Here is a 16,197-nt window from a genome sequence, read left to right on the forward strand (position 1 = left end):
TTAAGACTTTCTTTACGTCTCCAAAAGGACGTGGAGTCCCCACAACGTGACTGTATGAAAGTATGTATGTCCCCACAACACGGGTAAGTCAACTGCACACACACACACACATACAAAAACACACAAAACACACAAAGACTGAAACAGATTTTCCCATTTGAGGGCGAGTTATTGTCTGCTCATTCTTGTCACCTCTCCAGAGAAACATCCCCCTCCCTGTGTGTGTGTGTGTGTGTGTGTGTGTGTGTGTGTGTGTGTGTGTGTGTGTGTGTGTGTGTGTGTGTGTGTGTGTGTGTGTGTGTATATTTAATGGTTTCAAGAGAGGGAAAATACCAGACTAATAGCCCACAAATCAACAGCTATACATTTTCAAAAACTCAATTGCTTTCACTTGAGATATAAAACGAAGACTAACTGCGGCCACCTTTTGTTCTCAAACAACTTTTGTCATCGTTTTGAGTCTTTTTTTAGGTCGTTTTGCATCTCAGTGGTTGTGTTGTGTTTGTCACTGTACGTCTCTCTGTGGCAGTTTTGTGTCTTTGTGGCCGTTTCGCATCTCTCTGAGGTCATTTTGCATCTCTGTGGCCGTTTTGCGCGTGTTCATCATCCTTTTACATCACCCAGCGGCCATTTGACACCTCTCTTGACTTTCCATTTGTGAGGTGTGACCGATCCCCCCCTCCCCACCCCCCTTGACCCTGTTGGGGGGCGGGGGGTGGAGAGACCACTGATCTCCCGGGGCCATTCAGTACTCCATCTCTGCTTTCTCCTATTTGAGAAATCAATTTTGGTGCTGCAACATCTCGGCCCATTTTGTCAAAGAAAAACATTGATTTTCTTCTTCTTTTTGTTTTTTGTGGCACCGCTCTTAGAAAAAACACGGTTGTGATTCTAGCTGAAAGCTCACAAGATGCCCGTGACGCTCTCCGTTTGGAAATCCTGGATGCTGAACACGCGCGGCGGGATGATGTCGACCCATCAGTCAGCATATTAATTTCACCCCATCCCTCTCCACCCCCCCCCCCCACCCACCGCCTTCTCTCTCTGCCTCTGTGGACAGTTAACATCAAACTCATTTAACCTTGTATCAGGAAGTCAACTCTATTTCGACGCAGGAAATGAAGCAGACAGACAGGCGGGAGGAGAGGAGGTGAAGCTTCTCATCCTTCGCTCTCAGGGAAAACTTCACATCCAAAAAAAAAAAAAAAAAAACTGTCCCCTGGATGTTGTCAAAATTGGGTTTCTTCCCAATTTAGTTCAAAGCAAAGAGGAAAATAACTTAATAAATCATTAAAAAAAACAAAAAACAGATGGATCGATGGGTCTTATTTATTCATCTCGCCTCAGTTTCATCTCCTGCATGTGAGTCACCGCCACTGAGCCCATGAATAATATACGAGAGGGAAATATATTATTGATTCAGGTTATGTTGGCTTGTTAAAACTTCCTGGATCAAGAGAATAAATTCATCGGACGCTTTCCGAGAGAACTGAATTAACGTCTTACAGGTGTCGTGCTTGTGAAGTTTTGTGGAGAAGACTTTTCACTCCCCGGAGCGAAGCTGCGAAGGTCGAACGACGTCGCTCCCGACCGCTTTTGACCCGCCTCGTGTTCAGGCGGTGATCGGCGTCGACGAGCAGAGAACGAGTCTCGTGACGTGTGGCGCGAATGTTAAAGTAAACAAACAGAAAACATACGTTTCTCCATTTTCTCTTTCGCGGTTTTCTGTAAAGACACGAATCCGATTTTTTTTTTTTTTTTTTTTTGCTGTTCTTCTTGGTACGAGTTGCTCCGTTTTTGCATTGAAACGGCAAATAATTTCATTTGTCTTTTTAGTTTTTCCGTCGTAGTTGTTGTTTATTCAGTTTTAGCTGCGTTCGCATCGTCGAAAAAGCCCATCGACAAACATTTGTATTCATAGTTTTTTAGAAATGGAAAAGAAATTGAGATTCAGTTGCAGTCGAATCACGTCTGTCGCTCCTCCAGCAACATCTTCCTTCTCCTCCATCTTCCACCGTCTTTTGTGCCGGTGTTCAGTGACTGTTGTACATTAGCATCATAACACACACTGTAATACGTGTGTGTGTGTGTGTGTGTGTGTGTGTGTATGTGAAAGTCAGTGAATGCAAATACTCTTTTGTGGCTTTCTATGCCTGCATTTGTACGCTTCTCACATTTGCATCCGTCTTTCCAGAGGAGTGTTTCTGTATGAAAACCAGCGACTTTATGTGTGCAAAGATGCTTATTCCAGTCATTTTTTTTTCTCCGCGCGCGCGTGTGTGTGTGTGTGTGTGTGTGTGTGTGTGTGTGTGTGTGTGTGTGTGTGTGTGTGTGTGTGTGTGTGTGTGTGTGTGTGTTTGTCTGTGCATTTGTGCCTCAGTCAGCACTGAAATGAAATATAACCCCTCATTGTTATGAAAACCACATCCTGCATTCCCAAATTAGAGAAGAAGAAAACGACTTTTATAAACATAGAAACAAACACTGCTCCTTCATCTTCGTCGTCTTCTTCTTCTTCTTCTTCTTCTCCTGCTGCTGCTCCGTGTTTGAGGCTGCAGGTGAAGCCTCGGATTCATAAGGCGCGGCGGGAGAAAAAGACCCGCGAGTTGAAACCACTGACATCGTCGCGGAAATGTGGACACGCTGCAAAAACTATGAAACAACTTCAAATAACTTCGGTGAAATTTGCAGACTGCACACATTCGATTTAAAAAAATAATAATTTTTATTTCCGTTCGGCTGAGCTGTCAATGTTTAGGCTGTTGGGTCAAGTTTGCACTCGAGGTGACAGAAGTGGGTTTCAACGTATCCATAACTTGTAGCTCATCGCGATTCCTATTTGTTAACGTGAAGCCATTTTCATCTTTTTAAATATGGATCTGTTACATTATGTGTAATCGCTGTAAAAACACATCCCGCAATTTGAATGTCCAATCTGGAGACTCCGCGTGCAGATTTAGGTATCGGATTACCGACCAATCAAGCCTGAGTTGGGTTTGCAGGTAAACGCTGCGCGGAGGGCAAAATAGGTGGAGCGCGTCGTCCGGAGGCGCGTGTCTTATTTCACGCTTTTAAATGCGGTATGCGCATGTGAGAGAGTCCAAGGGCGCCCTCTTGTGGAATTCACAACGTCGGGACTCCCAAAATTTTCCAGGAGCCTCGAGTTCACGAGTTGGGACCTTTTTTTTTGCCGACGTTTACGGAAATGACGGCGGCCGTGGAAGTTCGCTTCACGTTGGACGTTAAAGCTAATATATTGTGATTTTAGTCGCGTAGATGTTTGCCTTCGTAACTTAGACGACAGGCCTACCTGAGGAAAATGTTCATTCTTCCCAACGGCTTCATCTTTTCCCTCACCGTGCCTTTTATGTTTCCGGCATTACGTTACTACCCGCCTGCTAGCTTGCCGATTGACGGCCGTTGCCCAGCAACGGCGTTTTTACGACTTAAACAAGCATTTACTTTATTCTTCAACCTTCACGGCAACAACAATTGGTTGTTTCCCAGTTTATCTATCGCGATCGACTGACCGTCAGCTAAGTGATGCAGCCGTTTACTTTCTGCTTTCTCAACAGTTCCAGATTTCTTCCAGCTCTTCTTCAAACCTTTTAGAAATGATGTCCGGCTCTCCGTTCCGACAGTTGTTTCACGACGGTGAGTGGTTTATTTTAATCGGCCAGCCGTCGCAGCCGTCTCGACATGTCGATGTGCGCGGGTAAATCGAACTGCTGAGCTACTCTGCAGTCGTTCCTGGCGAATGCAAAAAAAAGTTCCACGTGCGAGGACCGGAGCGCTGACGGGAAGAAAAAAAAAAACGGTGGTCAAAAAACGGTTTGAGCTCTCGGTGTTTTCCTCGAACGTTTCTCCGCACCGGGGCGAGCGTTCCTCGCCTTGTTTGGAGGTTCAAACGCTACTTTGCATTTTTGTAATTATTTTTGGCTCGTCGTGAAGGAGGTCAAAGATTCTCCGTGCTCCTCTTCTTCTTTTTTTTCCCCCCGTCTCTCCCACACACTCTTCTTCTCTCTGTCCGTGGACACACTCCTCGTTGACCTTGCGATCTGCTGCTTTCGCCTACAGTCCCCCAGAGCGTTGCCTCGTTGCCGTGGCGACGCAGCTGCATTGCTTGTGGCTGGATAAACAGCAGCAGCTGGTTCCAATTGTGCTGTGTCACTGCGTGTGCGTGTGTGTGTGTGTGTGTGTGTGTGTGTGTGTGTGTGTGTGTGTGTGTGTGTGTGTGTGTGTGTGTGTGTGTCCTCTCGTTAAGGCAGCTTCCCCCCCCCTCCCCCCCGCACTCCTCCAGTCATCTGTCTTCTTTTGGGAGAAAACGGTTAAAAAATGACACCCCACCCCTCTTCTTCTTCTTCTTCTTCTTCTTCTTCTTCTTCTTCTTCTTCTTCTTCTTCTTCTTCTTCTTCTTCTTCTTCTTCTTCTTCTACCTCCTCCACCTACGTCGAGCTGCAAAGTGAGAGGGACAATCCCTGAAGTGTTTTATCCACCCGTTCAGTATTTTATTTAAATTATATCTTCATCGACACCTGACGGAGAGACACGTAGCTCTAATGGAAAATATAGTGACTTCGATTTACGTTACGGTTGGTGTCATTTTCACAAAAGGGTCTGCATACCACAATACCCATGAGCTTAAGGAGCCTTTTGCTTCGGAGAAAGTCTTTATGTATTAGAGGATGATTCTGGTTTCTGTTTCCCATTAATGTGTCTGTTGTGTGTCTATGGGTCAGGCTAACTTTGCACTCTCTAACCCCCGTTGTGAAGTTTTGAACTCCCTGACGCTTCCCATAAAACCTGATTTAGATCGCCAAAGCAGTCAGAAAGATGTCCGCTCCGGGCGGCTAATTTTGAAAATGATTCATTTAGAAAACCTGAAAAACTGCATTTAACTCGAGCTTTTAGCCCTGTTATACACCGTTTTGTGCGACTCCTCGCTTCCCCGAATCTCTTCAACAAAGGAGGAGAGTGCAAAGTTAGCCTGACCCACAGAGACACAACAAACACCTTAATGGGCAGCTGGAAATGAGAATGAATTTCTCCACTGAATAGTTCAGGTAAACAAGCTTGTACCTTCGGCCTTTTTTTTCTTTTCTTTTTTTCTCTTTTGAACCATATATTTTGTTCATCACTTGTTGATTATTCGGACTGACGATTTCATGCCGACTCTTTCCCTCTCTTCTCTGTCCTCCGCTCGCTCTCGTTCACGTCCTCCTCTTTCGCCTTCCTTTCTGCTGCAGGGCCCGCTGTCGTGCCCCCTCGATTTATGTCGACGCAAAAGCAGCCGCGTCAGCCCACGCTGGACCCATCAGGACCTTTCCTTTCTTTTCGCGGAGCGTCTGATTGTATTTTCAGGGGAAATTGGACATTTGAGTGCCTCCCCGTCTCATTTCCCATGATGCTGTGTGCTCCACTGGTTTGAAACAGAACAAAGATGGGATATAACATTCTGTTCACTTCTCCCGTCAGAAGATAGAGCCCTCCCTTTGGCTCGTTAAAGGTGTGTGTGTGTGTGTGTGTGTGTGTGTGTGTGTGTGTGTGTGTGTGTGTGTGTGTGTGTGTGTGTGTGTGCGTGTGTGCGCGGAGAGAGTGTGTAGTCACTGGTCCGTCGATGCATGAATTGGATTGTGTGTGTTGGAGGGTTAATAAGCTCTGTGGTTCGCCGGGGTCCCTCGAGCCTCGGGACAGACGGGCCAGACATCTGTGTTTTGTGACTGGATAATCTATAGAGACGATAACGGTTTCATTTCTGACTCTTCATTGTTGCCGTTTCTCAATTAAATCGTTTTACAGTGAGAGATTAAAACATCACACATTTCTCCAGAGTCGGAGAACCCGAGGACCGTCGCGTCGCAGCAAAAGTGACGCGCTCTTTTCCTTTGGACGCCTCAGAACGTCACAGTAGATAACTCGGTGTCGACGGTATGATTCTGGGGGACGAATTCACGGGTGCGCAACCCTCTGAATGTCCTTCGGTCTTGGATAGTGACGTTCTGCCCCCGTTGAAATCTCAGTTGCCGATTTCCCTGAGTTTTACACAAAATTTGATGTTTCTATTCTCAAGGTTCAGGTTCATGGTGAAATTACAATCGTTCCACGTTAATCACGCTGACGATAGCAAGACAAAGGTTAAAATGTGCTTTATTGTTTTGTATTTTTGAAGTCAGTTTTTGAGTCCTGAACGTAGACTTTGAGTCTGGTCTGAATCCTGATATAAAAGCGTGCTGGTCCTGCTCCCTCTCCTCTGCACAGCACTATAACAGATGCAGTCTGTGAGTTGTCTGCTTCTGGGTCATGTTTGGCTCGCAGGTATGAAAGTGCATCGGAGTAAACATGCAGAGGTTTTCGTTGTTTGTGGGGTTGGTTTTTTTTGGTGGAAAAGGAAAATGTTTTTTTGCTTTTTTTAACACCTGCAGGAAGAAAAACATTGAGTGGCGGCCCCCTCACCAAACATCTCCGACATGAGGCCTTTTACTCGGCAGACATTTCTAACGTGTTGAAATGAGAGTGATTGATAACATGCATGGTTCAAACCCGGTATCGCAGCAAAGCGGGGAAAATAGACGAGCCCGTTCCGCTACACGACAGCAAAACGTGAGATAGCTACACTTGGGGCTGTCGAGGCGTGACAGTTACATGTTTTCCTGTTGTGGATGAAAATTAAACTTACTGCACGCTTTGAGCCATGTGATTGACAGAAAAAGGAAACCTTTAGTAAAAATGCATCGGTTGGGCTTAGGAAACAAAAAACAACTCAACAACAATAACGTTGTCACCTCCTGGATTCAAACTACCTTTGTAGTTGGTCTCAATACCTCCGTTGCAGAACTTTGGTGATGAAGGATCACATGACAAATTTCACGCTCACTAAACGTGTAACTGTCACGCCTAGACAGCCCTAAGTGTGACTATGTCGCGTTTTGCCGTAGGGGACGGGCGTGTCTATTTCACGCTTTGCCGTGATCGTCTGCAGGTCCATATGAGAGTCCACAGAGGTGAGAAACCTTTTTGGTTGTGATTTTTCTGGGGAAAGTTTTACATAGAAAGAGACTCTACAGGAAACACGAGAGAGTCCACGCAGGAGAGAAAACCATTTCCTTGTGTTGCGTGTGGGAACTTTTCACACAGCCCAGCAATCTCAAGAGACACGTGAGAGTCGACATCTGAGGAAAACTGACCAGTAGGAGGTTTTTTTTTTCTGCACTTCCAGTTCAAAGCCATACAGTATGCATGTTGGTAGTTTTGGTTTGTTTGAAGAAAAAGTTGTCGATCTTCAAATTGAGCTGTTCACCAGAAAAAGTTAGAAAAACTAGAGATACCTGATGATAGTTGGGGATTCAGTGACAAAGTAATTAATAGCACAGCACCATTGAGTTCATTGTAAAAATGAACTGGTGAAGTTTCCGTTGAGAGTTTTATTTTTTGACAATCGTGTTTTAAGTTGTGAGGTTCCTCGGTGGGATGAGGGCTGACGAAGACATCAGGGCTGACGAAGAAAGCTAAGACAAGTGGAACAAACACTTTTACGAACGCACAAAGACTCAAACTGACTGACATTCCCCGATCTGAACCAGACGTGAACCCCCAACATGAAGAGCGACGACAGACGCCACCTCGTCACCACTCCGTCCCACCGGGAGCCGGCACGTCAGAGCACAGTATGTGTGTGCGTGTGCGTGTGTGTGTGTGTGTGTGTGTGTGTGTGTGTGTGTGTGTGTGTGTGTGTGTGTGTGTGTGTGTGTGGGGATGTGAGCAATTGAAACAGAAATAACAACTGCATCTGTATGTGCGTGCGGGTGTGTATAAGATGAAAGGGAATCAGACTGGCCTCAGGCTCCAATTAAAAACAGGCTGAGGTTGCCATGGTGATACAGGTGAAGTGAAGTACTTTATGAAATATTACTGATAGACGCGCGGAGTGACTGGTTTACACCTCCAGCAGGGAAACAAACTGATCTGAGGATGTTCAGAATAAAGCCACAATATCTGAAAATAAATTACTAATATTTGTAAAATATTTTTTTATATCGTGAGAATAAAAGTGAAATACATAAAAGAACTGAATTCGTATAATATTTCGCATAAAGTTGTTTTGTTTTTAGATAAAATTCATAATAATGATTAGATGAAAGTTGTAATATTTTTGGAATAAAGATATGATATTTGTATTATTTTGCAAATATACTCATAAAATTACAATTTTAAAAAAAAAAGAAGTTTTTTTTTTGTTTTTTTTGCATGTAACTACTCTTTAATCGCGACTTTTAACGTTGAAATCGTAACTTTATTCATGAAATCTCAGCAGTGGACGCATCACTCGGCTATAAAAGTCAACATATTGTTAATCGAAGACTTTCAGCTTCTCTTCTGTTAAACTTCTTCGGGTCTGAAATATCTATTTCAAAAGAGGGGAAACTCCACAAAGTTAACGGCAAACAAGATATTTTTACGAGTTCAAAAAAGATGACGATGACGAAGAGGAGACGAAGTTGATCTGTTTATGTCTGTAAAATGAAACTTTTTTTTTTCATCTTTCTTCTCTTCTACTTCTTCAAATACAAAATCTCTTCCTTCTACTAATAATTACATCCTCTTGTTCTTCCTCCTGAAGAAATTTGCCCCGAGGCAGAAGTTGTGTCACTGCAGGAGGAAAGTTCACTGTTCAGTGTCTTGTTTTGTGTGTGTGTGTGTGTGTGTGTGTGTGTGTGTGTGTGTGTGTGTGTGTGTGTGTGTGTGTGTGTGTGTGTGTGTTTGTTTGTGTGTGTTTATTCTCCGTCTCTCAGGTTTCCCGGTTAGTCATGAAAAGATGGGAGTTTTGCGCTTACTTTTCTTCCTTTATTTAATTTAGGTGCTTCTGCTTTCACTTCCTCATTCAGCTCTTTTTTTTTTGTCCTGTTTGTTAAAATGAACATGCAGGGTGATCACGAAGTATCCCCCTCATGTAGATCATGTTTCAGGCGGCTAATTTCTGTTTTGTTTCAGTCGTTCATGTAAAAATCTGTTTCTTTGGAGAGCTTTTTGGCCCGATGTACGCTTTTATTGCGCGACTCCTCATTTCCCTGAATCTATATAACGTAGGTGAAGAGTGCAGAGTCAGCGTGACCCATGGAGACACATTGATGGTAACAACAGCAGGTGGGGGAAAAAAAAAAAAAAAAGCAGAAACACCCTTTGAGGTTCAAAGAACTCATCTCACAGTCTGGATTTTCCTGCTGCAGCAATGATGCAGCTGCAGTAACAAAATAAAAACCTACTGACAGGAACAACAGATTTAGTCAACTCGTATATGGGAAGAGTGTGAATTACTGAGCCTCGATTCACTTCCCTCTGAGGAGGCAGCATTCCTTATTTCCTGTAACGACTGAACAGCAGCTCCTTCACAACCGCCTCAGTTACACCAACCGGGAAGCAGATCAGACGAGGGAGGCTCGTCGCAGGAGAGGATCATGGGAGATCGCTGATACAGAGGTGTCTGTATTATTCACTAGCTGGAAGGGAAACGGCTTTTCTTCGTCGTCTCTGACACCGTCGTCCTCTCCTCTAATTTTGAATGTCACCTCTCTCCTCTGTCCCTCCCTCCCACCCTTCCCCTCTCCCTCTTTCTGCCAACTCACGCCTCCTCCCTCCCTCACATCGTTCTCCTCTCTCACCTCTCTGACTGGCACCTCTCTCCTCTTTCTCTTTCGCACTTATCATTCTGCACTTTATTCTTCTTCGCTCTCACGTTTGGGCTCTTCTTACAGTATCTGTCCATCTTTCTCTCTCCAGCCAACATAGACGATCTGGTCAAAAGTACGAGGACAGCACTTTGGTAAATCTTGACGCTACAGAATGCAGCAACCAACGTTGGGGCGGTTGATAGGATACTTTATGGTCTTGAGGACACCTTTCACACCAGAAAGTCTGGATCAAGATTCATGTTTCGGTTTCAGATTGAAATTTTGTAAGTGAACTAAAGACCTTTTAATGACCGTCCTGTTGTCATTGTCTATGAGGTTTCGTCTTTCTATACTTGACATTGACTGGTTCGTAGACGGCCGTCCGTCTGATGTTGTCAATTGGCCTGGTACCCGTTTCCGTTGCGGTGGAGAACAATAAAGGAACAGATTTATTTTGTTGCCACTGTATGGTTATAATGGCGTTACTACCAGCACTTATTTTCCTCTCTGAAAATGAATTTTGGCATTTTTATGTGTTATAGTTGACTTTCGATTTCATTATTGGACAAAATTACAGTTAGATATTTGTCTCCTCTTACCTCGCCTCCTGTTTTACTTCTCTTCCATTTAGTTTTCTTTTTCCTTTACGTGTGACGATTGCCTCCCATAACTTCCTGTAATTGATCCGTTATTCGAGGCACCTTTTACGCCTCCCATTTTGGTTTAAACCAATCTGAAATGTTGGGACCCAACAAAAAAAAAAAAAAAGGACTTTCTATGTAAGGAGAAGATTTTAAATCCTGTTCTTGATTTTACACGAAACCAGTGAGGGGAAGTCGTTGGAAGAGAGACGGGAACATTTTATATTGTCAACAAAATCGGTGACAAAAAATATTCGTCAGAAGGAATGAGTCAGTCTCAGGATTAATGGCGGCGCTCCGTCTGACACTTCCTGTAGATGTTCACTAAAGAAATGACTGTATTTCCATTTTTTGTCTTCATGAATAAAGTAGAACTTGGTTTCATGCAGCACACACACACACACACACAAACACGCACCCACAATAACACACTGTTGCCAAAATATCTTTTTTGTGCTGCAACACAAACACACACTTTCTGTTAATAGTAACCGGGACAGCCAGCTGCTCTCTGCTGCAGCAAAGACCCCCTGTGGAGGCTTGTTAAACCTCTTTGTGTGTGTGTGTGTGTGTGTGTGTGCGTGTGTGTGTGTGTGTGTGTGTGTATGTGTGTTTGTGTCGCCTTCATTCCCCTTTTAAGCAGATAAAGTCATCGTCTCCTGATGAAAATAATCAAATAGGTCACTAAAAATGTTTCTCTCTGTTCTCGATTTGCGTTTCATATGTACGTGTGTGTGTGTGTGTGTGTGTTAATACAGCAGACAAGAATCAGCTCTAATGAAAGAGAGGCGAGGCGCACTGTATTAAAAATGAGTGTTTCTCTCAGTGCTGTTAGCTCAGCAGCGGGTGTGTTGAAAATCCCTGGCAGACTGAAGCTCCGTCAGAGCGAACTTTGAAGTTTTTTTTTGGAAAGCGGGAATATGCAGGCGCCGCCGCTGTTTCCCTCTCAGCATTAACGCGATTATCATCAGATTCTGTCGTCTGTCGGTCGTATACGTGCGAGAAAGTGGCAGTCAGAGTTCAACGTGAGTCTGTGAGTCATGTGTATCTGCTGAGCTCCGAGCACCGCGGGAGATCTTCAATGTGCTGGTGGCCTTCAGAAACGACATGCCGATTGCGAGTGGAAGACGAGTCATAAGCCCAGACGTCAGAGAAATGTTTATGGAAACGTCCCCAAAGAAACTTAAATATACTTTTAAAAGCAATCTAGTTTAAGAATATGCCATCTTTTGAGAGTCAAATATTTCAAAGGTGTTTTTTTGCAGGAAGTTTGTAGCTGTTTGGTTCCTTGATCAAAAAATAGGATAATAAGACATTGACAAAAATGAATTATTCATACTAAAAGTAATTGGCATTGATTGAAAATAACGCTTAATAATAATGATTCTACCACAGCACAACTACCAGGACTCTCTATGGCCTAATATCCTGCTACTTTGCGTTCCTCCCAAGCGGCAACCAACAGCGACGTCGCCCGTTGGTTTGTGAACGGCCGTTATGAAGACCCGAGTTCGGATTTCAGCCGGCGCCATCTTGCTACTTTCGAGCTGGTGGAAAGAGCGAGTGGTGGATCTGACTTGACGACACTACGTCCCGCCCACTGACAGCTGTAACCCTACGGCACCACAGGCCCGTCAATCAAACAAATACGCCCCCCCCAAAACACAGCTTTTTGATTCTTATTTTCAACTAATGACTGGATTGTTTTCAGATGAACTGCCAGAAAACTGATAATAAGGAATGACTCTAGCTAACGGCACCCAAATCACTCGTGGAGAACATCTTTTGACTTCCAATTTCATGAGAAGTTGAAGTGATAATTGAAAACATCAAATCTTAGTGCTTTAAAAATGTATAACAATTTACTTGAGGCGTTTCCCTTATATTTCTTACTTTGTTTAGAAAATATCCCATCCGCAAACATTGGAGTGGGCGGGGCTTCCAACCTGTACGACAACCAGATTTTTTCCCTTAATAATGGTGTCTTTAACACATTAAAGTATGTCGATTACACAGTACGGATTCGTCAATACCTCCATAAATACGCTTCCTCCCAGCTTTATTGGGATATCTGTTATATTTCTTTTGCTCCCCTATAGTCATGCGACAAATCATATATTAGTAAAAGTGTGCCTAATGAGGACGGTGGTGTTTTCTCACCGGTATAATAAACAACTCCGGTGTATGAGTGTGAGCCTCGCTGTCAGACGTTAACCTCTGAAAAGGAAACAGTCTACTCCACTCTTTGCTCTGTACGTGCGATCTCTCCCAGCCCGGCGGCGTCTCCCCAGCCTACTTTGCATATGCCTGCAGGGGTCGGGGATCAAAGGGAGGAAGTCATGAAGGCAGGCAGCGGCAGGCCCCGTCTGATGAAACGCTCGGCGCTGCTATCAGGCGGCCCGGGAGAGGTTTTTACTGTACTGCCTTTGCATTTACACTTTAGACGCTCGGCTTACGCGTTGGTTCGGGGTCACTGGCTGGTGTCGCAGGTGGTGGTGGTGGGGGCGGGGGGTGGGGGTGTCGCTGTATGGCTCAAGGACTCGTTGACGGAAGTCGACGGACATGACGGGCTCACGCTGGTGACCTTTCAGCTTCAGGAAAGGCTCAAAAAAGCTGCAAAATGACAAACCCTGTCACATAAAATCGTACTAAATATACTGTCTTTGGGTTCGAACTGATAAAGGACTTCATTAAATTTATCTCACTGACTTTTTAATGAGCCGAGTTCGGTTTCATCCATCGTCTCGACATTTCTTCTGGGTAGATCTGCTCAGTTTAAAGATAAATCTGATTTAGCTCGTTTCAGTTTGCATGAGGAGACACACAAACTCGAAATAATGGTGAAATAACCCGATTCGGTTGTTATCCACCTATTAAAAGGCCATCGTCCGCTGTCCCTGGGACCGCAGATATGTCTATAGTGTCGTCCTCCACCTCAACTCGGTTGTCCATTAATAATGACATATATGACTGTTGGACAGCCACGGGGACTGTCATCATGGTAAATAAACGTGCACCTTATGTTGTAACATGGTTGCAGTTTGATTAGGTCGGGGCACCAAAAATACTTGGTCAGTTTTAGGAAAAGATCTTTTTTTTCCCTCCTTCTTTGTTACTACGCAAATTCCATTGCGTACATTACGTAAAACACGTTATGATAGTTAAATAAGCTAGAAGTTAACCAAACATATGTCATTTAAAAAAAGTCAACGTTGCTTTCACATGGGACACAAACCTGGGTTAAAGTTATGTTGAGTTCATCGCAAGTTACGTGAGATAAGTTACAATAGATAAATACGTTTCTCCTGTTATATTCACTATCGCCACTAGAGGCCACAATAAGTGTAACACTTTCGCCTTGTAGTAGATGCAGTTTGCCCATTCTGTTACAATCGTCAGTTAAAACGCTATATGTACCTTTATATAACAATGAATTGATTGATTTATTAGGTCACTATTTTTCAAGCAAAATGAAAAAATACTTGATGGATTTGATGCTTTCAAATTTGATAATTTGATGCTTTGCTGCTCTCATTGTACATTGTAGCTAATTGAAAATATTTTGGTTTTAGAGTAGTGGTCGAACAATACAAGGCATTTGAAGACATCTACTTGGACTCTAGGAAACTGTATTTAATGTATTATTGACAAAACTATGAAAATGAATGCATGAATAATGTAAATACAAGTTTGTTGCCACCCAGGTCTAGAATCTCGGATAACAAGTTCATGTGGCACTTTTCAAATGACTCTTACAAAAGCCTAAGATTTATAAAGATATATAGACATATAATGATAACATGTTACGATTAAATGATAATAACCGTCAAAGGGAACAGAGTGTTGTGATGGTTTTGGGGGTGAGTCAGTGTGAAATCCTGCCGGACTTGGCTCGTTCACAGCTCCGTATTGTTGGAGAGAAGGGAGATATAAATACTCAGACGGCTTCCTGCTTCTCGCTGCTGGGTTTCAGTGTTACAGCCGTCCCAGCTGAGCACACACCCAGACACAATAGGCCGGCCCGGACCTTCATAAAGGATTATCACACTGGTTTCCTTCATAGTTTTATTCAGAGCGTGACAGAATAGGCACAAAGACAGAAAAGAAGATTTTACAGGTCTTTTTAATTTCTTCATTTGAAGACGTGTGGAAATGTGTCAAGAAAGACAAAGACAGGAGAAAGATGTAAATTATTTTAGATTGAAAACTGGGACAAATACTCTTTTTACAGGTACTCATATTACCACATCAGCAACAACAACAGCAATACTAGTAGTACTACTACTATTACGACTGGCCTACTGCTACTGTTATTACTGTTATGCCATGCTTTGCAAATACAATACAATTACTTTTGCAATGGATTACAAAGGCTTAATGTTTATTTTGATAGGGACAAGTATGGAGCACAACTAATGTATTTATAGCTTTAACTAGTTTGCAAAGCCCGTCCCTCGATGGGCCTTTAGAATACAAAAAAATATACAAAAAGACACAATAAAATACTATAAAACTGGAAACTCAAAAAGAAATCCCAGTGATTGAAAATGACACATTTCATCTGCATGAATCCAAAACATGTGTAGTGTAAATTTGACTTATGGACATTACATCATCCCGCCTGTGCCAGGAACATATCTGTAGTTTTTAAAACGGCAGGCGTCCCCGTTAGCTCCAGAGCTGCTGCACCGGGCTGCAGGGCAGGACAGGAGGACAGGGTGTCCTCTCAGCCGATCTGATGTCTCTTTCAAAGCTCTCACCCCCTCGAGGCTTTACTTTCAGAGTAGATTTTTTGGAGATTTTCCCAAGGAAAAAAAAACAAAACAGTTTCGTAAGCCCCCGAGTGAATGATGTGTGCGAGAGCGAGTAAAAAGAGTCTGAGTCTGAGTGAGCTGTGGTGTTTTATGATCTTTAAAATGCTCAGGGTAAAGAGCAGCACAGGAAATCAGCTGATGAATCTGTGAATCCAAAGGCAGATTTAGTTTTTGTTTTGTCCTGTGTTTTTTAAATTTTTTTATTCTTCTTTAAATATTCTATCAGCGTGAACTGGAAGATTTCAAAATTGCAATGAAGTTTTGTGCAGACGTTCATGGTTTCCAGAGGACGAATCCTTACTTTGTGATCCTTTGACTTTTCCTGTTGCATCCTTGCCCTTACAGAAAGAACACATGAATTTCACATGTGCAAAAGCTCATGCGATCACATGTGATCGCATGAGATTGTGCGACTGTAAAACGTATTTTGCCAATGGAAAAGGTAATTTTTAGTGAAATATCTTTCAAATGGATGTCCTTTTAAATTGGGTTCAGATGTTCATGTCCTCCTCATGTTGGACTGTAAAAACATCCAGCACCACCTTCAGGTCAAAATTTCACTCCCATCAGACTCAGATGTACTTTGTATTTGCTAATCAACGTATGGTACCACGGTAACACACTAAACTAAGATGGTAAACATGGTAATAAGATATATAGACATAGAGTACAAGCAGGTACCTCTTCATGTGCCTTTTATTGCAGAGATGCACCAGCATGTTTTATCTTACCTCCAATTTTAAAATAATCACAACTTACTGAATTTCGCACTGATTTTACAGCTAAATTCTTGTATTTACATTTTTGATTTTGACCTGACATGAGTTTTTGTGTGTGTTTATTTTTAAACAGGCTAACTTTGCTTACGTGAGTTGAAGTTTTCTCTATTTCTGGAACAGAAATCTCCACGTTTCGCCTCAATTTGAACAAAACCTGCTTTGTTGATGCTTTGGAATTACCCCCCCCCCGCAGGTTAACTGTGCACCATAATTGTAGGTTGTTACCGCAGAGACCTACCACGGTTAATAGTGATGCAGAAAGTCCTGAATTATGCCCAAAGAGTTGCCAAAGAATGCC

This window comes from Brachyistius frenatus, unplaced genomic scaffold (assembly GCF_029030835.1).
Source record: "Brachyistius frenatus isolate BFR_SWC_R1_liver_20210118 unplaced genomic scaffold, ASM2903083v1 Contig_168, whole genome shotgun sequence".
In the NCBI taxonomy this organism is placed as follows: domain Eukaryota; kingdom Metazoa; phylum Chordata; class Actinopteri; family Embiotocidae; genus Brachyistius; species Brachyistius frenatus.